Below are 27781 nucleotides of genomic sequence, written 5' to 3' on the forward strand. Positions count from 1 at the left end.
ATGACACAAACCCTACGCATTGTGGAGTGCACCTCTATAATCATCATTTCCTACTTTTCACACCCAATTACACAGAGGGAATAACTAGCTATTTGAAATGCTTTTTAATATAGCCACTTACGTTGATTCATGCATTTTCCTAGAACTACTAAAACACAAATCATGCAATTTTCTAAGATTGATTGGTCTAGTGTGTTGTGAGATGATGGATCCATCATTAAATGACCTACAAAGCCTCAGGGACTCATCCTTCCATCTCATTGCCATTAAGTAATACTAGCTAAAGTTGTCAAAAGCCTAGAATATTTAGAATCATGCCTATGTTTATTTGAAAAATCCACTTTTCTAAGAGATACATGTCCAAACTCCAAAAAAATACTACCTTTCAAATTGTAAGAGCTCAAGTTCAGGCTTATCAAGGTTGAGAAAGTGATGATTTTCTCACTAATGAAAATCTAAATCTTTAAACCTTGTCTCCCAAGATCAAAGCACATTATAACAAGATCAAAGCTATCTTTATTAGTGCCATACATTCCATGTAGAAAGAGCACATGGGTCTCCATTACATCACATTTAATTAGGATTTGGAAAAGATTCTTTCAATGCTTTCATAGTTAAAACTTCTAATGTTTTAGTTGTGAAATCCATTGGAATCAATGCAGGATTCTTAAGACCACTGATTATTGGAGTTCCAGTAAGAGGTGATAACATTATACTCATTATTGGTTTGGTAAAGTTGTGAGCAGTCTGCTGCTAATGAAATGTAGTGAAGCTTCCTACTCCCTTGAAGATATCTATCCGATGTAAATTGATGTCATTGAAAATAATGTCAAACACTTGCTTCCCAACAATAGTAATACCTAATTCAATTTTTGGAAGGTGAGAAACCAAATTCTGTAGTGCAACCTTGTATCAACATACTCATAGTCTACATTAGAAGTCAATGTAAGAGAAGTTTGATACAAATGAGCTAAGAAATAATCATGAGCTTGATTTGTACTCTTTATTAGATTTTGGGTAGACAATGCCTTGCTTCCATTGAGGCTATTAACACCATTGATGTTTGATTTTCAGGCACACCCAAAATTATATGTATCATTCTTAAAGCTAGAAGCAAGAGCCACATGTCAGGTGGCAACAATTCACCAAGATTACATGCTTACCAATTGAGGGTGAAGCATAAGACAATGAAGTTACCTAATGATTTCAAATGACCCAAAAATAGGGGCATATGTAGCAATGCTATATAGGCATACTATAACTTCACCATCTTTTGCAAAAATAAAACAATCTGAATAAGCAAAAAACTTGGCAGTTTCATCTAACTAGTGTGATCTCTGACTGAAGAAGACTTCCCTTATGGAGTGCACATGGCTTATATCTGATTGGATCAATAGATAATGTGGCAATTAGTAGTCCATGCCCATGACTTAACAATCTTTGATGAATTTAAGTGCAATTTATCCCTTCCTCATGAATGCAAAAATTTGTACTTTAAACTAGTAGTTGTAGTCATTCATCCTTTCCACAATGGATGACTATTTATGAGAAGAAGCTAGGGATATATTAAAATTTTAAGAAAAGTTGGGAAATGTTTCTTCTCAATTAATATGGAGGATGAAGGTAGTTGAAGCTCAGTCAGCATTAGATTCCTTTTGTGGTTTGAGGTCTTCTAAATAGGTTGTATATGTTGTAGTCTAGCCTGTCTATAATTGATGCCTTACATTTTTTCTCTATTACTGCTACCAGCTATTATGCTCAAACTATATTGATTTTGAATATAATTTCATGATTGTAGATATGAATCAATCTTAATTATTATTTTCACAATTTTCCCATGCAGTGTTGAACTTAGTAGTTTTCTGGGCTATTTTATTGCCCCACATTTGGTAACTTTTTTTTTTCTTTTCATGGATTTGTCTAATTAACATTTATTTCAAGATAAAATTTCCTTCCATAAATAAATTACTATATGTTTATTTGATCGAGAGGCTTAAAATTATTGCAAATCAATTTTTGTAAGGTCTTTGAATAATGTAAAGCTACACTTGGTTTCTTCTTCTTGTTGAACTCAACACTTTTTAAATGCTATTTCTAGTGTTGGACTTATCATAGAGAACTAAGATAAGTGTTCTCATCTAGGTCAGTTTCGAGGCATTTTCATTTAGCTTATAATGTCATTTCTAAAATCTTACCACTTGAAAGTTAAATCCTAAGAGGCTATGCACATACTGTATGAGTTGCATAGAGATTTTGAATTCTTTGGTTTGTGTATGGTATTTTGTTAAGGAAAATGTTATTGATCTCTTATTTATAGTTGGAAGCAGCTATGAAGTGGTAAGTTAAGTCCCAAAGCCTTTCCTTGCATTGCATTTTGAAAGAAATTTTATCTTTTCAGTTCCCATTTTAACTTTAAATCTTGCAAAAAGATCCAAAATTCACAAAGGCTATTCTCAGGGATAACTTAGATGCTTTTTAAAATATTCTTAAAAGATTCCATCAAGAAAGGTTGCAGCAACAATGTATACAATAGGAATAATTAGTAAGTGAATTTTTTATTCTTTGTTGACCTTGTACATTCTACTTATGGTTTTGAACTTCTAGGTTGTGCTTGTCTAAATGAAGGTTTTCCAGGAGGAAAAATTAATTCTTTTCTTGCTTTGGCATTTAGATTTTCCATGGTAGTGCTTATTGTGCTTAATGAATTCATTTCAAGTTTTCATGTATTCTTGTAGATGAATTAAATAAGTGATGTTGTTACTTAAACATGATATTGATTGTTTGTTTCTTTTTTTTGTCAATGAATTTGTTTTATCATGAAAAATCCCCTTTTCATTTTGATATTTACTTGGAATGTGTAGCAGTCTGTAATTAGTACTTATATTAATCCTAACCTTTAGCTTGAGACATACAAAGTTTTTCTTGTTTAAGGTACTGCCTCTTTTTTCTTTTGTAATTCCATAAGGGCTTTGTATGTGGTAGGTACTTCTTAATTCTAGTCCTTTTGATATTGATGCACAATAGAAGATTGAAGAAATGATTCAATAGGTATGAATAATTAAAAAAAAACTTACTCTAACAATTGCATCCATTGATGTAGCACTATGTGTCATGTTGGAAGAGGCCTAACCCCACATTAAAAGGGAACTAGATAAGAAAACAAACTTTTTTGTATGAATTTGATGAAGATACCCTAACTAAGCTTAACCTAGCATGAAAAGAGCTACAAAAGAGCTAGATAGAAAATAACCTAATTTACACTAACATGCAGCTACATTCAAAAGAATTTTTGCATTTTCATAAGATACAAGATTCCATTTTAAAAAACTTACTTGAACAATTGCATCCATTGATGTAGCACTACATGTCATGTTGGAAGAGGGCTAACCCAACATTAAAAGGGAACTAGATAAGAAAAAAACTTTGTTGCATGTATTTGACAAAGATAGCAGGTTCACAAAATTTTATAGCATAATAGTGGGAAATACAAGCAATAGTTTGATTAGCTTTATAACACTCATCAGTTTTAGGTGGACACAATTTATGGTTGCATCTTCAAAAAGAGTAGGTCAATGGTCCAAATGGAAAATAGTGACCTTGTCCATCAACAAGAAGACAAGTGATAATGGAGGCACCCTATCACAACTTGCCTCTAGTGCTCAAAGCATAATTACCTTATCCATAAATCCCACCACTCATGCACATATCAGATGTTGCTAGCTACTATAGAGAACAAGACCAAACCATGACCAATGCCATGAAAATGACTACTAATAAAATCATTGATATAGTGGTCAATGAAATGAATAATTGACAAATTCCACTCCATCCAGTCATTAGAGTTGGACAATTTTGGCAAAAGAGAAAATGGTTCACCATGGACCAAAATCAAGAAAACTTACCTCATTTGTTACAATTAGGAGCAATGGGACCTACTACTTCTCAAGGATAAATGAATGATCAAAGAAGTAACATAATCATCCAAATAACAATTCTGGATAGAATTCTAAACTTTCTAGAAAAAATAAGATTACAGTAGTTTCTACATTTTCTTATTCTACATCTTTGAGGCCCTTCAGAGTGGAATTTGCCCATGGAATTTATCTGAATGCGCTTAAGAGTTAAAAATCATTTCCTTAGCGCATTAAAATTAGTTCATGATCTAAGCTTTAATGCTGTAAGACTTCCAAGTTCCAAGCCATATCCAAGTTTTGAATTCCAAGCTTCAGTGCATAACCTCAACAAATATGATTACATCATGATGTCTCAGAACATGGTCTAAAAGATTATTGTACTGAGTTGTCAGATCATAGTCTCTTACCATAAAAATAGCTACATGTGCAGCAGCGCCAACTATGAGAAATCCACCAATCCACATATGGTGCATGAACAAATATAGTTGGGTACCATAGTTAGCTATGGTAGGCTAACTATGGTACCCAAATATCTTTGTTCATGCACCATATGTGGATTGGTGGATTTCTCATAGTTGGCACTGCTGCACATGCATCTATTTTTATGGTAAGAGACTATGATCCGACTACTAAGTACAACAATCTTTTCGACCATGTTCTGAGACATCATGATGCAATCATATTTGTTGAGGTTATGCACTAAAGCTTGGTTCATATATGTGGACTTGTAGATGCTTATGATAAATTCTATACTTGTAGACCCAAACTTGGGCAACAAATAGTAAATTTAGAGATTGGGATCAATTTTTAGGGATTAGTGGCAATAGGCTTTGAATTGGATACTATTATTTGGTTACTTCCATGTACAATATGCCATCTTATATGCTATTTGATACATAAAAGAAAACATATCCACGAGCCCAAAACATGAGAAAAGAGGGCATGCACATGCAATTCTCACCATTTTTTATACAAGAATTTAAAAGCTACATCATAATTTATGATAATTGTCTATAGTTTAGAATGTTTGTGTATATGAATTCATAGTCAATGATTTGATGAAAATCATGTGCATGTTTTCTTTATAAATTAGAACATATTTGTTGTTGATTTACAAACTTGAATCTAGTAGAAATGGTGTCAATTAGCGATTTATTGAAATTTATGCTATAAACTTACTTGGACATTGAACTAATGCATTATTGTGAACTCTCAGGTTCTCTTATATGATGATTATGGAAAGATTTTAGATTATAAGTTCCTAACAAATAATGAGGAAATAGAAATTGGTAAAAGCCTAGAATTCGACAGTTCCCTCATAGAGATTTATGATACCATTGAGAAGGAACCACATTTTGTGGGCATAAATAATGAACATAAAGAGTTACCATTAACAAAGAAAGGATCTCTTTACAAGAAAGAGATTCATGGTACAATTGAAAAGAAACCATGTTTTCTAGGCTTAAATAATGAACAGAAAGAGATTTCATCAGCAAAACAAGGATTTCTTCACAAAGGAGTTCTTGAATGTCTAGTTATTTCAAAAGGTTAGGATCTATTTAATGTATTAATGCATATTTCTTATCTGATGATGAAGCACCACTTGATGCATAAGATAGTAAAGAATTCTTAGAGTACTAATAAAATTGTAACACATGATAGCATGTTCAATCTTTTTCCCTTGTTAGCAACAAGCATTAGGTGTTTATAGTGTTAAATAGAAAGAAATATATACTTGATAACAATTTATTGCAAAAATTTTATTATAATGGAATATGCTTCATTGAATACATTTTTCATTAGTTAAAGTGGTTGAAGAAACAAAGAAATTGGGACAGTGGGTCAATCAAGGTGAAGTCAAAAAGAAGGATTCAAATTTGGAAGGTTGGTATTCGCAAACATAGCATGAAAAATAATCTACTCTTACAACTCTAAATTTTATGTATATAATGTCCCTTTGTGGCTATGAAGGAATGATAGAACTATTATTCCAATCTCTAGTTCTTAGTTTGTCAAATAAAAATGAATTAAGAATGTAATGGAAGATATTGACACGATCTTTGATATATAGTCGATGGAAAATATATGCACAATGTTAGTTATCTGTTAATTGTAATGTCTGATATATGATTATGATGCATACAATATGTTTTATATGGAAATTGAAATGTCTAACATGTAATGGATCTATCCAATTTGAAAGATGAATTTTATCACTTGTAGTGATTAATTATGCTATCTCTGATTTACAATGGAAATATGCAATTGTTATTTATTTCTTATAGCCACATTGCAATATCTGATAATCTATAATATTATTCATTGGAAAGTAATTGGTTAGGAGCAAGTAGTGGTGTGTCTAGTTATTAATGAATTCTTACACTTAAGTGTATGTTGTCTCTGATAAACAATATTAAGTGTGTGATCTCTTAGATACTATCTCTGTTATATGATATTCATATTTGCTCTAGTAAAGCTCATTAGGCTATTGTCTTGTAAAACAAAGCATATCCAAGATGATAAGAAAAGAGAAGTAATCTATTATTGATGATTTTGAAAGATATCCACTCTTGAGGCATGAATAGACATGAGAATGGGATGCATCCGATCTCCTTGATTATCTCCATTGCTTAATGATGCCACTTATGATTATATTATCTTAGAACCATTTGTTTATTACTTGAAAAATTATTTGCAAATAGTTATTGGTGTGGACTTAGCTAATCACCATAAAATTTATTTCTCATTAAAAAGACATACAACCATGCTACCAATATCTCTTGCAATGGATCAATACCATTCAGTGGCAATTGTTAGAAATGTCTATTGATATGTTGAATCTCATTTGAACCCTATGATGGATAAATGATTGGAATCAATGCTATGCTGATAGTTTTTATTAACTAGAAATATTTATTCCAAGAAACCATCTTATTTATAAGACTTCTCGATCTCCTTACTAACTGAATATATACTAACTCCACTATATATTAGTAGGATGCTTGAGAATGGTTTCAGATCTTCTATTTACATTTTGGTTAATTTATTTTTTTTCAATTTTATTTTGAAGTTATGACCAAAATTTTGTGATGCATGGTCCAATTTGGCCAGTGCATACATGCTGAAAGGAAGGTTGAGTAAAACTACAGAGTGTTGTCATCAAGCTCTTCATCTAAATCACATCTTGTAAGCCTCTCTCTCTCATTGAAATTGTACATTTTGTATATACTTCAAGACTTGCCTGAATTTTATGGTTGTGATTTTTTTGATACACTATACAAGTTGATGGATACAATAACCTTGGAAATCTATTAAAGGTGCAAGGATTAACTCAACATGTAAGCTCTATGCTTTTTCTCTTGATGCTTTGCTAGCTGATATAAATTCAATACTTGAATGCTAGAGTTCTCAGCATGGTCCAAGAAATTTTCTTCTAAAATATTTTACATTGGCCTGATTGGTAAAGTTCAACATTGGAAATTGCTGAACATTTTTTATTATTTTAACATGATCAGGCATACTTATGCTATATGGAAGCATTGCGCATACAACCAACTTTTGCAATTGCTTGGTCAAATTTGGTTGGCCTATTTATGGAAGTAGGAGATTATATGAAAGCCCTTGCACATTATAAGGTTAGTTGTTATTCTATGTGTAGTATATTTCACACATCACTTTGGGTTTATCCACAATGGAGTAGATGTTTTTAATGAAAAAGATGTGCAACAAAATTGTAGTTTTTAATTCTCATGGGTATCTTTTCATGAGGAAAAACATCCTAGAAAAAATTGTAATTGTCATTCTAAATTGGTTGGTTTTTATATGCAAGAAGCAATCAAACTTAAACCTAACTTTGCTGATTCTCATTTGAATCAAGGGAATGTTCTTAAGGTAATTTTTTGTTGTTTGGAGCTCTACTATTCACTTTCAGCTATGGAAAATTGTGCTCATGTTCATTTTTTATATATATCCAATGTCAAGCTATGGGAAGGCCCCAAGAGGCAATTATATGCTATAAGTGAGCCATTCAAATAAGACCAGACTATGCAATTTCTTATGATAAATATTCCTTTGAAAATTTAGGCAATGGATCTTTTAGAGGGGCTTGGGTAGGGGCTAAATCACACAAGTGTCATTTGTTGTATTATGTTGTGTTGAATCCCTGTGTGGTTGTATGTTCTATGTTTTGGATGATATTTTCTTGAATTCTCAACTTTTAAGACCTACCTAAATATGGTGCTTCCTAACAATACCCTTCTCATTTCTACTTGTCCCATCCTTTTCTTTCATGAAGGTGTGCAGATTGGGACACTAGTGTTGGCATGCATGAAGTGTGTGTCTCAGCCTATAGTTTTCCCAAGTGCTTGTTTGTTCTTGAGTCCTAGCAAGGAATCTAAATTGAGTTTTGCATGTACTGTGGTTGCTAAATTAGGTTCCCTCACCATTGTACTTAGTCATTCAGTTGGCATTAAGCAATGTTGTGAGGCTACATTTATACAATCTTCACTAGGCTTTTTAAAGGAGTAGTAAACTATATTGTTATTTGCACAATTGGACAAATGCAACCAATGCCATGAGTTATGGGTTAGTTTAGTAAGAAATATTAGGCACAAGACATCTTAGGTAAGTGGTAAGGTTGATTTTAGTGATAGGGAGTTGGTGGATATAGTATGTTTTGGATTGCAGGGAATCTAGCAAGCATTGATTGTCAATCTATGGTGCAAGTTAATCAATGAGGAGGAGTTCTTAAACCATATTGTGAAATCAAAAAATATGAAGTGCCTCACACCCTTGTAAGTATTTTAATATTCTTAGCTTCTTTGAGGCATTCTATAAAATAGTTCACATGCCTTGCCTATGATTTGACATTTTGCATGCATCTTGCACTCTCTCATCCAGTTGATGATGGATTACAAGGAGTGATATAAAATGATGATGCTAAAAAAAATACACAATCAAATCCAAAATGAACTTTCATTACAAATGGATTGTGGAAATCTGATATTGTTAATGTTGCATGCATGTTAGGAAAATACCATCATGTTGCACGCATGTAAGCATGAGAAGTATTTGAAATACTAAGTATTTAAAACTTTCTAAACCAAATCTATTCAACAAGTCTTTCAAATATTTAGTCAGTGATAGGAAAATACCATCACTATTCTACACAATCTACAAACCCAAGACATTTTTCATCTCACCAATTGTGCTCATCTCAAATTCCTTCGTCATTTCAACAAAAAATTGTCACTTTCTTCATCATCACCTCCAAAGATTATATCATGCACAAATATCACAATAATCAACAAGTCATTCTCAAATTCTTTCAAATACAAATTTCTATCTACAATATTTTTAGAAAATCCTAATTTTACCAAATACTTGTCAAACCTCACATATTAGGTTCTAGGTGCTTGCTTTAATCCATACAATACTTTATTCAAGTTATATACCATATCTCCTTGTTTTGTTAAAGGAAATCCTTCAGGTTACTCAATGTAGACTTCTTCTAGTTATCCATTTAGAAATGTTAACTTCACATCCATTTGATACACTTTGAACTTGTTTGCTGCATAAGCCAAGAACATTCTCACTGCTTCAATTCAGGCAACATGTACAAATGTCTCCTAATAGTCTATACCTTCTTGCTATGAATATCCTTTGCATACATATATCTTTGTTTCTTACAACCTCTCCTTGTTCAATTATTTTATTCCTAAAACCCCACTTAGTTCCTACAACATTTTTTTTCTTAGGTATATGAACCAATTCCCATGTCTCATTCTTCACAATCTAAACTAGTTCTTCCTTCATTGCTTAAATCCAATGATCATCCTTCCAGGCTTCATATGCATTTTTAGGCTCTAATTATGAAATTAAACATCACTCTTCATGTACTCTATTTCTTGGCATAACTCCTTTGTCTTTACATCCAATATTATAATCAACTAGGTGATTCTTTGTCAAATTCTTCTTTGATGTTAATATCTCAACTCTTACTTCTACTCTAGGTTCAAATCTTGGTTCTTCACTCTATTCCAAAACTTGAACATAATTCTACAAATTATTTTTATTCTCATAAAACAAGTCAACATTTTCTTGGTTGGTCTTAGGATTAGCTTATTCATCAAAATTATAATCAAGTATTCCTTCTTGAACTCCAAAATTCTCATCCACTTTCTCATTTGTGCTTTCAATAATAGTCCTATTCCTCTAATTAAAACATATATAAAATTTTTTTTTCAATGAATAACCAAGAAATATACCTTCATCACTTCTTGATATAACACTTGCTTCCAAATATTTTGAAATAATTCATTGATGGTGCATGTCCAAACCATAATTCATAAGGATCCTTGTTTGTACCTTTTTTAGATCTACACTTTGTTCATTGTATAATTTTTTGTATTAATTGATTCTCTCCATAATTTCTTCGATACATCATTTTCAAACATTGTAGATCTTGTTTCTTCTATTACAAACATATTTCTACTCTCAACTATATACCATTCTTCTCAAGTATTTTAGGGATTGATAGATATCTTATAATACCATTCACTTCACAAAAAGTATTAAACTCATTCGAGCTAAACTCGCCACCTCTATCAAATCTTAAACACTTAATCTATAATCTAGACTCATTCTCAACTCTATTCTTGAATACTTCAAACTTCTCAAATGCTTCAAACTTTTCTCTAAGAAATGCTACCCACATCATTCTAGTAAAGTCATCAACAAGAATCATAAAGTACTTTCACCATAGAATCCTCTTTTCTTTGTAGGTCCACTCAAATAGGGGTGACAAGGGCTTTGAGAAAAGCCCCATGCTGCCCTTTTGGCTACCCAAGAGTCTTTTCTCAAAGCCCCTTGGCTGTACTCTTGGCTTAGAAAGGCCTAATTTTTGGCTAAGGGTATTCATACAAAGCCTATCAGCCAAAAGATATTAAAAATAATTTTTCCTTCATTTTTAAAATCAATACAAAATAATCTTACAAGGAATTCATTATTTTTGAAGAAAAAAGAAGAAGACTAAAGACAATTTGAAATATTTTGATAATTTTTTGAAGACCAAAGAAAATTCAAAATATTTTGATAATTTTTTGAAAATTGAAGATGGGACGACAACAAGGAAGACAATGAAATATGCAAGAAATATATCATCTGGCACAGAACAAAGAAATTGTGGAAAAGCTTTAGCAAATTATCACAAAATAAGAGAAGGAATGTACATGTGTAAATTCATATGGATGTGTATATTTTCAATTTTATAATTAATTTTCTAAATTCATTCATTTATATGCATGTAGGTCTTAACAAACAATAACAAGATGAGCAACTACATGTTGAAGAAGATTTGAATCATGACAATCTGGGACATGGCAATCTAGGACATGATAATTCAAGACATGAAGTAATGGAAGTTGGAGAAGGATTAGGATCAGTTTCCCAAATTGGCATGGATGAATGCATAAGACTACCCACAAGAGTAAAGGAAAATATCACTCATAGAAATTTAGATTATTTACTTACAATGGATGTGGATAAATTGAAATTAGTTGATGATTAAATTGTTAAGTCTTTCCAAAAAAAGAGTTTTAAATAAGATAGTAAAATAAATATCAAGTAAATTTTATGTTTTGAAAACACTTGAAAAAAATCAAGTACTTGCTCATGCTCTTTTACAAAAAAACTTGGAAGAATCATTAAAATTGCTAGGTGTAGACACAACATCAAAAAAGAGAAAACTTTCTAACATGCAAAGTCATATTATTGAAAATGTAAGGAAAGGTTTGAGCTCTATAGAGAAGAAAACTCAAATTAAAGATAAGATCACTACAAGAAGAGTTATGTTGCAATCTATTATTGGTAGTAGTATACCCCAAAATAGACAAATATCTTCAATTTCATCACATATAGGTTTTAGTAGAGAAACCATATCAAAATATATTAAGAGGAGAATGGTTTTTGATGATATCACTTTGGAAGGAAATTGGGAAATTATGTGTAGAGCTCCTCATTATGGTAGGATTGATGATAGAATAAAAAAAATTGTAATATCATTTTGGAATGATAATTATTTTCCTTCATCAAATTCTAGAGATTTTCTCAAACATGGGGGTAGAGATAACCTTTACAAAACTCATACAAAAAATTGGTTGGACATAAAACAACATGAAATGTATGTCTCATTTTTGAGTTCAAATCCTAATATAAAGATTGGGTAGACATTATTTGAAAGATTGAAGCCATATTATGTTAGGAGAAAAAAAGTTTTGAAAACTTGTTGTCATTATGATATTGAATTTGAACTCCACTATCAATTTTATTGAAAATTTATAGAAGAAACTTTTGGTTATAAGAATGCCCCTCCTAGCAGATGAAGTGAGTTCATCTCATATCATTTATGTGACAAAATAGATGATCCCATTGGTAAAATTAATTACATTAGAGGAACATGTGATATATGTTCTAATTTATCTCTTTTTCCTTTGAATAATGAAGATATTGATGTCTCAAAAATGATAACTTGCAAGGGTTACAAGTATGTAAGGAATGAAACCAAATTTGGGAAAGGTTTTAAAAGATTAGAATATGTTGAAGAGGAGATGACTATTGGAGAATTTATGGACAAATTTAAAAGTTTGATACAACCATATATTCATCATGCCTTTTTTGTAAATAGAAAGAACAACAATTTCAAACACTTAGAAATAACTTTCCACTTGGAACCATTTTGTTAGTTCTTGGCTTTGTAGAAACCTATCCATTCATTCATCAAAAGGCTATTAAATCAAACTACTATTTTTTAGATTAGATTACTATTATGGTACAAGTGTGCTATCATCATGCATGGTGAGATCTAGATGGTATTCAAATCATAGATGAAGCATGAGTCATCAAGAAAGAATGTCACTTCTACATAAGTGATGACAAAGACCATGATATTCATTATGTAGAACATTGTTTCTAGAATTTTTCTACATATATCAAAGAAAGAGGCATATGTATTGATAAATATTATGTTTGGTCAGATGGGTGTGCTATACAATTCAAATCATGTCAATCATTTTATGCACTTTTTTGATATCATTATAATGAAAATATACCACATGTATGGAGTTTCTTTGAAAGTGGACATGGAAAAGGTGAACATGATGATGTTGGAGCATGTATCAAATGTTCTCTATGAAAGTATCAAATAAATTATATAGGAATTCATATAAATAATTCACATGATGTTGTTGAATGGTAAAAGACACATTTTGTATCAAATGAGCTTGGTGGATCATCAAGAGTGAGTCAAATAGTATCATGTAGAGTCTTTTGAGAGATATCAAATTAATGTACATGCACATGTATATATTTTCTCTTATCTAATTTAAGTTATACACACATGTGAATATATATTTTCATCTCTAATTTTTTAGTACATACTAAATATGTGTCTTCAATTTTGGATATAAAAGTTATGCATGGTTGCAAGAGGATAGAAAAAATATGATCCTTAAATTATATTAACCATCACAATTGGACATTGTACATGAGAAACTATTCACAATTTTTTTGTTATTGCATTGCTAAGAATTACAATGAATGCATTGTGGATATGTAGGTCTATGGACTTTGTGCCACTTTTTGTTACTAATAAAATTAATTGAGATGAAGATAAAAAATTTGATGACATTCCTTTGATTTCTACTAATTATAACCATATATCTAGACTACTTCAAATTGGTAAGTAAAATCTTTAAAATAATAAATAGATATATTTGTTAGTTAATAGTTTGTCTTCCTTGATATTTTGGTTTATAACTTGACTCTTTACTTTCCCAATGGCTTATGGAAAATAAAAATTTAACAACATAATGGGTTAGTGTAATAATCTATCAAAAACCCTTGAATTGAAAGGTACAACTCCCTTATGAGTGCAAGATATATAATAAATTTTTCTTTTGAGTTTTGGGGTATGTTCTTAACCAGAGAGTAGAAGAGGTTAAAACCCAGTTTCTCAATACCTTAAACAACCTAGGCAAAGAAGGGGACTATCTCATAATATGAAATCTACTCAAATTAACAACATAGAAAAAAGGAAACATGTTGGACTAACTATGATAGAAGGAAGAAAAGAAATATAGTGAAGTAAGTAATTCCTAGATTACAAAGTTAGCCAATGCTTTGACAATATCTAGATTGTTTATTTCTCAGCCACTCCCCACACCAGTTTCTAGCTCCCTTATGCAAAGAACTAAACTAAACACACAAACCACAATGAATAGAAGACTAGCTTATGTTGAAGATAGTAAAGCATACAATCTATTGAACAAAAGATATAAAGCCAAGTTCATTCACATTCATTCAACTTTCAGCATTAACACATTCATTTCACAAACTCTAGTTAAACTAAATGAATAACAAAACTTAAAATAAACTCAGAGTCCCACACCATAGTCCTAGCTATAGGGGTTTTCCCAAAGTAAATTTTTCCAATCCTATTTACATCTTAAAAGGTTACATATATAGGCCTTATCAAAATGGCCAATTACATTGGATGATTTCTCAATAGAGCATTTGTGAATAGAATGATCTAAAAATAGGACAAGCCTAAATCATTGACCATTACATGGATTAAAAATGCCAAGAATGGTTATAAAAAGAAAGAGAAGGTAAGAATGATAGATGTTTGAAGAAGAATCAAAATTAGCATGCCTTCTTGGAAGTAATTTATTTAGCTATATATGCTTTCATAGCTTCAGTTACTTTATCTAGCTCTTTAACACCTGGAATAAGGATATTGTCAGCTTAGATCATCAAGTAATCATGCATCTTTGTAAGTTCATCAATTCTAGCCACTCTTAATTGGAACTTCTCCATTTCTCTTTTGATGACCGCATCCACTAGTGATAGTTATTGGATCTTGGCCACTTCAAAGTTGAGCAGGTCAACGACTTCATCAATAAATGTAAAGAATTTGGACCTCATTATTTTGATGTCCACCAACTTGCCATTAGTAGACATAAAGGACTCTGTGTGCAAGATCTTCAAGTACTGAAAAAACTTATCAATGATATTTTGCACCAAGTTGTACACATCCTTGAGTTCATTTTTAGATCTCATAGAGTTTTCTATGAAAAATTCCAAGGATTCCTTCTAGTGAAATAGTGACTCTTGGTCATTCATTAGAATCTCATGAGAAATGACCACATTGGTTTTTATGTCTATCACTTCCTACAAAAGGGCCAATTACTCTGTCAGCTTGTTTTTTTCCTTCTATATGGTTGTTTAATAATCTGAGGTAGCCTCTTTGATCTTGTGAGGCAAAGCTTCCTATGCTAGAAATAGATAATACTACGAGGGTAGGGTGAATCAATATTTTTAATCTTTTTACCCACAACTAAATATTATTGATCACTTTACCACATGCATAAGAAATTAAACCAATAGTGTTGAACATTAAAAACAACCATACACAAAGAGAGATCATAACACCATATTTTTTTAACTAGGGAAACCTTGGCCAAGGGAAAACCTCAGTGGGGATGAAACCCACTAGATGATTCACTATTTAAAGAATTTGGTTAAGGATATTGACCCTGTTAGATGTCTATGAAGCATGTATAGTGTTTCAAGTCCATGTTAGGAGACTATGCCTTGTTAGAAGCCTCAACTCTATTAGGAGTTTCTTCAACCTTGTTAGGAGTTGGTGGATCATATACAAATGTATGCAAGAAAAGCCCACTACCCTAACATGCAACTATATAATAAGTTCTTCGAGAAATAAGTATACATACAATACTAAGTTATTTGATGTACTTTGAAAATATTATAACTAATGATTCTTCACATAAGAGTGGTTGTGGACATATTAATCTATATCATATATTTGCATCATATAGCAAAGTATCGCATTCACTTGTTACTCACATTTCACAAGATCATAACAACTTTGAAATTGCTAATCACTGAATCATCATCCTCCCTTTTTTATTTCCTCACTTACTTCACAAATAAAGTTCTTTACTTATACAAAATTTTTTAGTAAATTCTTCCTTATTTAGCTCATATAATATCATTAGAGTTGGCTCAACAAGAAATTATAACTTCAAACAATAAAACATGTCATTTAACTCATTCTGCTAATATGCTCTATTTTGCGTTGTGTCATCACTGCATCACTAATTCCTTCATAACTCGAACTTGATTTAGTGTATGAACATGCGCACTGGTATATGTCATAATTGTGATGTCATGCACCTCTAGTTAACTACACAAGAGAATATTCCAAGGGAATATTTTGTTATCATCAAAATTGTCCTACTACTGTAACATTGTCTGATACTTAGACAGTTTTTCCTTCACAAGTGAACATGGCTAATCTAAAAAACAAATATGTTGCCATAAATGATAACCATAACTTACCTTATTTGATTGATTGGATATATTTCCAATAGTCTCCCCCTTTGGCATTGATAGAAACATTTTGGGAAAATTGGCTAAGTCCAAAACATGTTGTCATACCAATCAAAATAAATAGCCATAACATAAATAAAACATTTGTATTCATGTTATGAAAGATGTTTACATCCCTTATAACTTCCTATTACAACTTATTGCTCCCTCTTACATATTCCAATTACTTGCAATACAATTTTCCATATATCTCCCCCTTTGACATCAATGACAAATATATCAAAAAGAGACTATAAAAAAAATGGTAGCTACACATTAAAACTTAGAAAAACTATCACTGAAATTGGTCTTCAATTGTTCAAATTATTTCTTCCAATTATCTTTTAGTGCATCAGATACACTGATAAGCACACATAAAGAATATGCTACCAATTTTGTTGCATTCAAGTCTATAGCCACAAACTTGTCATATGAAGATTTTGCTAACAAGCATTCTTCCAATTGATTTTCTAGAAATGTTATCTTAGGGAATAAGTATACTCTCAAAAGAGTGAAACTCTTTAGAATTTTCTCCTTTTTGTCATGCCCAAACTTCGGGGCAAAAACGCACACAATTTTTTTTTTTTTTTTTAAATTTATTCATTAAAGGGTTTAAGATGAAAAGATTGAGATAACATTTTAAGTACAGGTTCTCTACATTACGTCTTAAGATTATAAACATGAGGACGGTTGCATCGTTGAGGTTTTGAAACTTTTGTTATAATAATGATATGCAGGATTTACTTAAATAACAATGTAAATGAAAAGAAAATTAATTAAATAAATTCCCCATTTAAACTTATTTCAAAAAGGCCATCAACCCTTCTATACTTTATTTAATTAGGACGGACTAAAATGATTATAACAATTAAAACAAAACACTATTAACTATACTTAGATTAAATTAACATCAATGATAAGACTAACTAAATTACATTAAATTTAACTAATTCAAAGTAATAACAATTTAGTTACATTATAAAATTTACTAACTAACTAACTAACTATATTAATAATAATAATAATAAAAGATTAAACCAAAAACTATACACAACTAACTAATAAACAAATGACAAGGTAAAAGCTAACATACAGTATAGTACAAAACCATACCTAAATGAAAACTATCTAATTCATAATAAAACATATGCTAAGACTTAAACTAATTTAGAAATGAAATTAAATAATAAATAACAATTTACTAAACTTGATTCTAATACTAACACATTACTAACATACTCTACTAATTAACTAAACCTAACCTAGGACTATCCTACCCTCAAACAACTCATGTCACCACCTACACTCTACCCTAGACTCCACTCTACACTCCACAAAAAAAACTAGCGCCTACTCATCCTGACAAAAAGGGAAAAAGAAATAGTTAAATCTAAGCCAAACAATATATCATACCCATGAAAGCACATTTTCCACTTGGCCACTTGCCAAGTTGACCCCACATCCCTATTGGACACTCCCAAGGCTCAGTGCTCTAATCAAGGAAACTGAGCGCTTCCCAAGGCTCTCTGCCCGATACATGCGCTGACCCTGGAGGAAAAGGATGCTGATGCAAGCCTGACCAAGGATGGGATGACTTGGGAAAAAAAAAAGGTGGAAGTTGGGGCTTAACTCCAATCTATTAAATCTTACCAAAAAATACAAGGCCAGAGGAACTGAGCGCATAATCATGAAGGTTAAGTCACTGCACCAGATAAGATGGGGAAAAGATAGGGGGGATAGGTGACATCATCCCCAATGACATTGCACATCAAATTTTTAAAAACAAGGCATTTGAGATGTGACACCCAAGGTAAGATGGGTAAGTATTGATATCATAAAGTTTTGTAGGTGAGTTAGGATATTTAGTTATACTTTAAGTTTTATTTCTTTAGAAGATAGAATTTTTTTATTTATTATTGTTTTATTTTGAAAGGAAAATTTGAATTAAAGGATCATTCAGAGAATATTCTTTGTTGCTCAAATTTATTAAGTCTTTTTTTTTCCTATACATTTTCCAGTGAGCAAATTTGCTCCTGGAAGTGCCTATTCTCTTTGAAACAAATATTATGAACCAAGATGCATATGTTTGAGATAAAGATTTCATTATTGAACTAGGTTCCAAGTGATCCATAGTTTCATTAATCCATTAAGCTATCATGTTAATGCAAGAGTGTGCATGAGAAAATCTCTTAGCCTTTAAATTTGAATTGCATGTTCCATGCATAAATATCCAGTGCATACTATGAGTTCTAAATTTCCTTCAATTGAATACAAAGATTACAACTTCTAAATTTCATTGATACCATATGAGAATGGAGAATTTGATGCAAGGTAAGATATCATATGCATGATTTACAAAGGTGGCGAATAATTCTATTACAACTTGCGTGAATCTATTTGTGAATTTTGACAAGAATGGATATATACCGAGGAAACCACATTGTTGAATTTGTGTTGATTACATCATAATTCTTATACAACAATCTATCAGAATTTATCATATCCAATGCTATTTCTTTCATTACCACAATTGAAATTTGAATGATCATTAATCAAGAACATTCATCTATCCACTATTCCTTCACAATATAAACCAAATTATGAATTCACAAAGAACATTGCAAGGAACTCCCAAAATCTCCTTTTTTTTCTATTATGCAATCTGGTTCAAGACTCCATCAGGAAAGAACCAGTAAGAAAAGCCAATTTCATTGCCAACCATTCACAATATAAGTTTACATATAATTACATCAAATTCACAATACAATGATGATTTCTTCAAGCTTCTTCACAATACTTTATCCCTTCAACTTCAATTCTTCATGGAACCACAAGGGGAAACAAGGCTAACCCAAGGTAATTCAACACAATCAGAAAGACCCAATTCAACATACACCCATTCGGTTTAACACACTAGATCCATCCATAGGACCTTATTAGCGGGGGGGTGTGGATTTTCCCAATGGGAGATATCAATCACCATACCTTAACATAACCCTTTCGGGGTTAAAACTCAGGAACTTTCTTTGTTCCTCAAATGCCCTTTCGAGGTCGATTCAACAAGAATTTTCTTTCCTTTCCATACTCAAGATTTCACAATATCAACAAGGTATGTGATGATCGGTAGGGGCCCATACACCCTACCCTTTTTTCCCTCCTCTCATCATGAAAGGAGACTCTGCACCACTGAGGTCCAACTAAAGCCCTACCCCCACATGGCCACTTCTTCCCTATCCAAGGGTGAGTAATGCCAAATACAACCCCATGAAAACCCCTCAATACAATACATCAAGATGAACAAGAACACATCAAGAACAACACAAAAGAACCCCTCCAAAATCAATCCAACATACAAGAAAACAACAATAACAACACAACACAATGTGCAAGAACAAGCATGATCAAAACATGGAGAAAACCAAAATACAAAGCCAAGAATCCTACCTTCACCAAGGTGTGATGGTACCAATGGAGGTTTGAGAAGAGCTTCCTTTTCCTCCTTCCCTCTCCCACTATCTTCCAAGCTTTCTCCAAAAAATAGAGATTGGGTGACCCCCACACTAGACCAAGGAAGGCCTCCAAATAAGCCTCCAACTCAACCACCCAAAAGGATTCATAACTATTTCCACCCACTAGCCACTCTAGAAACTCCTAACTCAACCTACACCATGGTTAAACCTTAAAAGGAGGTGGGGTAAGACAACTCATGACCACCACTTGCAATTTTCGCACAAAGGCAAAAAGGGGACTTTTGAGTGACCTCAAAAGTCAACAAAAGGGGCTTAGGGGTTGGAAAAGACCCCTAACCCATACCCATACCCCTTGGGTATAATTATTCCATGTTAAAAGCCTTAGGAAAGAGGTTAGAGCCAGAATTAAAAAAATCTAGGAATAAAATAGGTCTATCTAACAACTCTAACTAGAAAATTAAGCACATGAACATTTTACGAGTGTCTAGCGACACTGAAAGAGCATAATTATGAACAATAGGGTTTCCAAATTTTAGCACATGGAGATCAGTTTTGTTCCTCCATAGGGTTTCTTGGCTAAATATCTGCACACTCATTGCACACATTAGTAGGTCCCAAAAATCACATGTACATATATACGTATCAGAAATTTACATAATTTGAAACATACATAAATCAAGGTTTTCTTGCATCCTACTTATATCCTTAATCATAAAGATTCCAATTCAATGTGTTAATCCCACATTTTACTGATTTCATCAACATACATATCCATGAGCATTAAATGACAATCATCAAATATATCTGGAAATAACATCACACAATATGAAATAATAAAATATGTTCTAAGCATCAGATAATGTCTCAACATCTCGAGTCGTGAATAACAAACAAAAAAAAAATAAGGGTAATGTATCACTATGCTACGATGGGTCAGGGCGAGGCCTCACACTTTTCTTCTTGTAATTCCCTTACACTATCATGAAGTACCTATATTATATTCTTAATGGTGTTTATTTTTTGATTCTGCCTCAAAAAGTTGCCAGTGACTGTTTGAAGCTCAGTGACTTTCTCCTTGATCTAATCATCAAATTCTTTTAGATGAATGTATGCTAAGTTGCACTTAGCATAAGCTTGTTTTCCTTCCTCTATAAACTACCTTAGTGTTTTAATACATATATTCAAAGTTTCTATACCATTTCTAATATTAGTGCACATGGTGTTTAGAAGTTTACGATCATGCTCAATCTATGCTTGAATGGTAGCCACATTCATGATTGTAGTGAACTCATTATCAAAATCTTCACACAAAATTGTTGTGTGCTGTTGAATATCCACTAGGGTGTCAATAGGGCTTACTACCTTCTCCATCTTGTCCAAAACTATAGTCAAAGTCTTCTCAATTGACTTGACTAATTTCTTCTTCTAAAGAAGTTTTCTCAGAAAAGATATAAGATTCTTTGCTTCATCTTCTTCATCAGATTGTGTTGTAGTTGCTACTGTTGTTTGGGTAAGAGGAGTAGAAATTCCTACTACTATTTTTTTTGTCAGAGGCACAATTAAGGTACCTATTTCAGTGCTAGTCTCCATCTTCTTTAGTAGGCTCTTGATCTTTTTCTTCATTAGAGCTACTATAATCTACAATATTGCCAACAATGTTGACACAAAAATCCTTGAATGGATCCTCTATTTTGTCAACTATCACTTTGGTTTTATCTGTTTGCATAGATTCACTACCAATAGTGATGTGTGGTGAAGATCTTGGTGTCACTATTGGTTCAAAAATATGAGGAGGACTGCAAGCTATAGTACTATCTTACTTTGACTGCGCACTCTACATAAGTGTCTGTCTAGCTTCTTCTAGTTGTGTACTTACTTTAGGCATCTGGCTTGCCTCCTTTGTCTATGCACTATCTCTAGGCATCTGACTTGCCTCCTTTTCTTATGCACTTGCCTTAGGCATAGTAGACATGAATGAAACTATGACCTCTTGAGTTTCCTTATTAACTTCCTCATAATTTCCTCCCATGAGGAGAATGGATCTTTTCTTATGTCTTAGCAATGGTGCTATACCTTTTAAAATTTCTTTTACATCTTCCTCATCATTTATAGAGTGTAGTTTTCTCACCATATTCATTCTTATTTGTCTATCTTCTTCTATAACTCTGCTCTTCCTATTTAGCAATCTATAATACAAATCTTTGGGTACCTTCCCTTTTATCCTATCAAATCTCTTATCTTTCATAATCATGTTCCTAACTAAAACATTTTCTAGCTATCTCCTATCCATGTTATTATAAAAATCATAGTATTTATTCAATTGTAAAAAAATGTTATCATTAATGATTTGCATGTTTAGATTTTCTACCTTAGGCTTCCATACCTTTCACCCTGTTGATGTCTTAGCTTCTTGATTAGCTGCTTCAATTGGTTTTTCACTAGTCTTCTCCTTAGATTTAGACAAGCTAATCTATAAAATTCCTTTTTTACTCAGGCCACCAGTAGTCTACTTCATTCTCCTTTTAGGAGGGGTTATGATCCTTGTAGACTTTCTTGTAGTAGATGCTTCTTCTATCTTTACTAGTTTTCTTGGAGGTTGCTACTGTGCAACTATTGCATAAGGCATAGTAGGAGCCTACACACTTGTTTGGGCAACTATGAACTCTTCAGTAGGTCCTACCACTACAATGGGTGTAGGGGTTAAAAGCTGAATTTGGCCACTGACCTTCATTTCCATAGCTATTCCCTTTACCTCATCAATTCTTTCCTAGTCATCCCAAATTCTTTCAAGATATAATCAATAACTTTCTCCACCTTTTTCTTGGAGTCCTTCATTACTTGACTAGTTTTAAGTTCTCTCACCTTCTTAGTATATGTTCCCCATCTAGGAAAATTAGAATCAACTTTAGAATGAACGATTATCTATTCATACCCTTCAATCAAATCCTCACCCATCTAATATCCCATAGGCTCAATGAATTTCACCTGAGGAACTACTACCTCCATACATGTGAAATCTATTTCAACCATAAAACATAATTCATCCTTATACTTCTCTACAAGCTCAGGAGGTACCCTATACCTTTGCTTCATTTCTTCTTGAAAAGACTTCATTATTCTATCAATGTCACTATCCATGACTACTTCAAGTCTTGACCTATAAGCTTGAGTGATTTTCTACATTGTGCAATCATTTTCATTCCAAACTATGATACTAAGAAACTTGTTAGTAGCATAGAAAAGTATGTGTATTAATAGGGATTCGAATCTAAAAATTGCACTCCTTGATTTCTTGATTCTTGATATGTTGTCCAACAATTATGTTCTATCAATATCACACATGTTAACTTCTTCACCTCTTACTTCCAAGTAAGTTGCATAAAGAAATCCTATAGGGAATGAATCTATCCTAGATCCATGATTATACTTATATCCCAAAATCTTGCAAATGAGTCTCACTCCATCATCTTGAATTGAGTTGACCTTCATGTTTCTTCCATCAAAATATGTGTTGAGATTTGCCTCAACAAGTTTATACACATTCTTAATATTTATTGGATTACTGCCTTGATTGCTCAATCCTATGACCTTGTGAATTAGGTCATTGTCAATACAAATGATAGAATCTCCTATCCATAGAAAATTATTATGTACTCTACTAAGAATTATCCTAGTCAATTCATTATTGCCAAAATCTGTGTAGAACATATGCTTAACTAGGTTAAGATGTTCTAGAAATCTATGTTTAGGTTTCAATGATAAATCATTGTTGCACATCTTCTCTAAATCCTTATGAATCTCTGAGTCACCTATGCTTTCAATTTTACAGTGAATGTATCCTTTGATATCTTCTACATGAAGAACATTTTTCAAAACTTGCAAAAATGTTCTAGTGGAGTCATTGAGTAAAGAAACAAATGGGTGTTTCTTGGAATTGTACCTAGGGCTATTGCTTATATTATGAACTTCTTTTCTTGCCATTCTTGAAGGATTATGCTTAATAATTTAGAAAATACCTCAATTTTGCATACTAGGGTTTCAGGTGACTTTGCGTGATTGAAGGCTTCTTAAATTCTTCAAATCTCACTTCAATCTTGCACACAAACTTTGCACAAGAAAATGATGTATGCAAGTTAGTTTGCATCCTTTAAATCTTCCACAATCTATACTTGTGCAATAAATGCATATCTGCCACTAGTTTAGTATATTATCTCTGTGCAATAGAGAGTTTAATCTTCTTATATGTCCTTATCCTAACTTTATCAAGGAATGTGCACTTTATTATAGACCTCTATCAATGTCTACTACATGTTTTCAACTGCACAACCTTTGATACTTCCTCTAGTATTAGTTATCAACAACTAGTACTCTATTTTATTGGGGATGCTTAATTCTGGTAAGAAGAGTAAAAAATAATAAGTGACTTTATTGTCTTGTTAGGTACATCTTTTGGAATTGTATGAGAGCTTCCTGGTTCCTTTGTCTTTACAAATGATTCCTTTAATTCATTTGTCTACTCCTTCATTTCTTTCTTCAAACTATCATTATTCCTTCTATTGTTCCTTCTATAACTTTGATTCCTATTTAGGTCTCTTCTATCCATTCTACAAAACCTCATTGTGTGTTCAAAGTTATCACATAACTGACATATAGGTATGCCTCCTTTCTATTCATTTAGCTTGTCATCAGGTATTCTACAATTCCTTGTAATATGTCCACATTTTTTGCATTTGTAGCAAACAAATTGTCTTCTTTCTCCACTTTCATTTTTTTGAGGTCTTTTGTTTCTTGCATGGTTAGTGTTCCTATGCATCCTACTATTTGCATTATCACTATCAAATTTAGGTTTCTTACAATATATTGCATAGTGACCATATCCATGACAACTATGAAAATAAAATTTTGAAATAGGTTTGAAAGACTTACCTTTGCAATTGACTTTAGTGTCTTTAGGTTCATCACACCAGGAAAAAGATTCCTTTCTTTTGTTATTCATATCTTGATTAGATTCTTTGACTTTCTCTGAGTGAGCAGCATTCTCTTTTTCTTTAAGTGTATCACTTGTCTTAGTTAGATCCTTATTGACTTTAGGAGTAACAAGTTCTTTTCTTTCAACAAATTTCTTGGTGGATTAACCAAGAAAGAATATAAGTCCAATCTTATCATAACTGTGCCTTTGTGCACATATTTATTCTTCAATCTTATCACTACTGGTATATAATTTTTCAAGCTACTACTTGGTTTGTGTTAGAATCTGATAAGATTAATAACCCAGAAAACTAGTGCAAAGAGTAAATATCTAAACTATGAATGCAAATGATATAAAATCAAAATAGATACATAGAGTTAGTCTCCAAGAGAGTAATGCAAATGCTGGAAGAAAAATAGCATTAAGAGGATGCAAAAACAAGAGATGCAAATACAAGCTAGGTAGCATGCTTATATAGGCTAGGAAGAGGGAGGAGGTGGCAACACCAACCAATGAGGAGCAACCATCTATCGGACTAAAGATAGAAAAGTATCTTTCCAAGATAGCTAATGGATGCTCACATGTAGGAAGGTGACACCTCACAACCATTCACCTAATAAGACATGCATTATTAACCTAAGCGAGATTATTAAAAGTGTAGGAAAAACCTAGCAAAATAGGAAAAATAAAAAACTACACTAACACCCCCCCATAAGCGAAGCTTAGGTGGATATAGAAATGGGTCTTGGCAAGTCAAGCCTAATGAGGTACCCATGTACATAAAATTCCCCCAAAAGAGAGAGAAAAGAGACTCCCCAAAGAAAATTAGGACTCCAAGTAAGAGGAAGAGGCCCCCCCAAAAGATGAAGCATCCCACACCCCCAATAAAGCTTGCAAATTTTGTCCGGTAGATCCACTTACATTGATCAAGTTTTCTTCCCTTAGGAAAAGGGACAAGATCCCAAGTGTGGTTCCTCATTAAGGAACTATACTCTTCCTGCATAGCTGTATCCCACTCAAAAATACCAAAAGCCTCATGAAAGGACTGTGGATTTGAGGCAGTAGAAATGAAGATATGTAGAGCATCCTGGAATTGTGAACAAGTCTGCTTGGTGTCTAATGGATCCCCAACCCAATCACCTACAAACTGCAAGGTCTGTCTAGCCCAAAGTGGACCAGAAGATGGAGAATCTAGAGGAGAATCATCAACTTGTGAATGATGACTAGGAGAGGAAGGAGGTGAGTCCTCTGAATCACTCTCTGCATCAAAAGTGGAGGTAGAAGACTGCTCAAGTGAATCTGACCCATTAGAAGATCTATCATGTATTCCAAGTGACTCCAATGTCAAAGTAGAAGGCAACCCTATGACCATGCTCTGTTGGTTAAGTTGATGCCATAATTTTCTCACATCATTAGAGTGAGTGAGTGAAGCAGTCAAAGGAGGATCAAGAACAAAGTGAGAAAACATATAGATTCATGACTGATGATCTGCTCTCCCAACTGCAACTGTAGAATCATTGTGCAACTCACGTATCTCCACTGAATTAGGAGTGAACTCAACCCGCTTGCCTAAACTTGTGTGAGTGATCTGGTGTATCGATAGGAGATTAGTTGACAATGAGGGTACACAAGGAACATCATGGAATGTGCCATCCCCCACATCAATAGACCCTCTCCCACTCACCTCAACAAGAGTGTTATCACCCATCAAAATAGAAGGCATAGTACATGGCTCCAAGGATGCAAGTCCTTCCTTAGATGAAGCCATGTGGTGTGAAGTACCCGAATCAAGAACCCAAGTGGATGGTGAGGAAGCAACTGCAAAAAGAGCCTTGCCTTTTCCTTTCCCCTTGCTATTTTCTTTTTCTTTGTTAGACCCTTCATTAGAACTTTGTTTGATAGACTCAGGAACACTGATATTATTCTTCTCAAGAATGTATGTCAAGTGATCAAGTTGTTTCTACAAACATTTATGTTCATCATGACCAGGTCTTTTACAATAGGCACATTTTATCTTTTCTTTCTTAGGCTTATCGCCCTTGGAAGATGGTGTATCAATAATTTCTTTTGAAGAAATCGATATCTGATCCTTCTTCTCCTCGCTATTCTTTTGTTTCTTGTCCTTACTATAGTTGTTACTGCTTTGTCCTTGTTGTTCTTTTGTGCCTTGGTTGGCAGCCAAGGCATGTGACTTAGAGGACTTAAGAATGCCCATCTGGATTAGCTTGTCCTATTCTCGAGTGAGATTGACAGCAAAATCATCTAAAGATGGCATGGTGAATTGAGTACCAAGTGCACCCTTAGTAGCATAGAAGGTAGAGACAAACACAGAATATTCTAAACTTAGCTTAGAGAGAATACTAAGAATTAGTTGTTCATCTTTCTTTTCAATTCCACATTGTTTTAACTGCAGCCTTAGTTATTTCAATTTGGTGAAGAAATCTTGGATTGTGTTGAAATTGCTTGGACTCAAACTAATTAATTCATTTTCCAACATATGACCCCTCATTGAATCTTGTGTGCCAAATAGTGTTTCTAGCTTTGTCCATTGGTGTATCCAAAGACTCAATGTGAAATAGCAAGTCAGGAGAAATAGACAAACACAATGTTCCAAATGCCTCATCACATTTGTTAAACCACTTAGGCTTATCTTCATCTTTAGCAGGTTCAATTTCAAGTCCCATAGTTATCCTATTTAATCCATCTTTCCTTAAGTGAATTATCATGTGTGATTTCCACTCAAAGTAATTGTATGGAGTTAGGATGGGCATATTTGTTTGATCCATGATGAAGAAATGCAAAGAAATGCTAAAAAGAAGAGAACCCAGCCACGACAATGCCCCCCCCCCTTTTACTCAATCAAAGAACCCCCCCAAAGAAATATGATTTGACATTTTATTTTAGTGCATTTACAACTACCACTAGAAAGAGATACTTAGTGGTCTTGATTTCAATGCATTACAAACCCTCATGAAGAGCAT

At 32.8% G+C, this 27781-nt stretch overlaps 1 pseudogene; it reads right to left on the bottom strand.

Annotated features, from left to right (window-relative positions):
* Nucleotides 1–226: 226 nt before the first annotated feature.
* LOC149580461 (receptor-like protein 4) overlaps nucleotides 227–27781 on the bottom strand; it is a 130512-nt pseudogene continuing 102957 nt past the window's right edge.

Source organism: Cupressus sempervirens, chromosome 1 (genome assembly GCF_028749045.1).
Source record: "Cupressus sempervirens isolate cs-2001-9-10 chromosome 1, ASM2874904v1, whole genome shotgun sequence".
Lineage (NCBI taxonomy): Eukaryota > Viridiplantae > Streptophyta > Pinopsida > Cupressales > Cupressaceae > Cupressus > Cupressus sempervirens.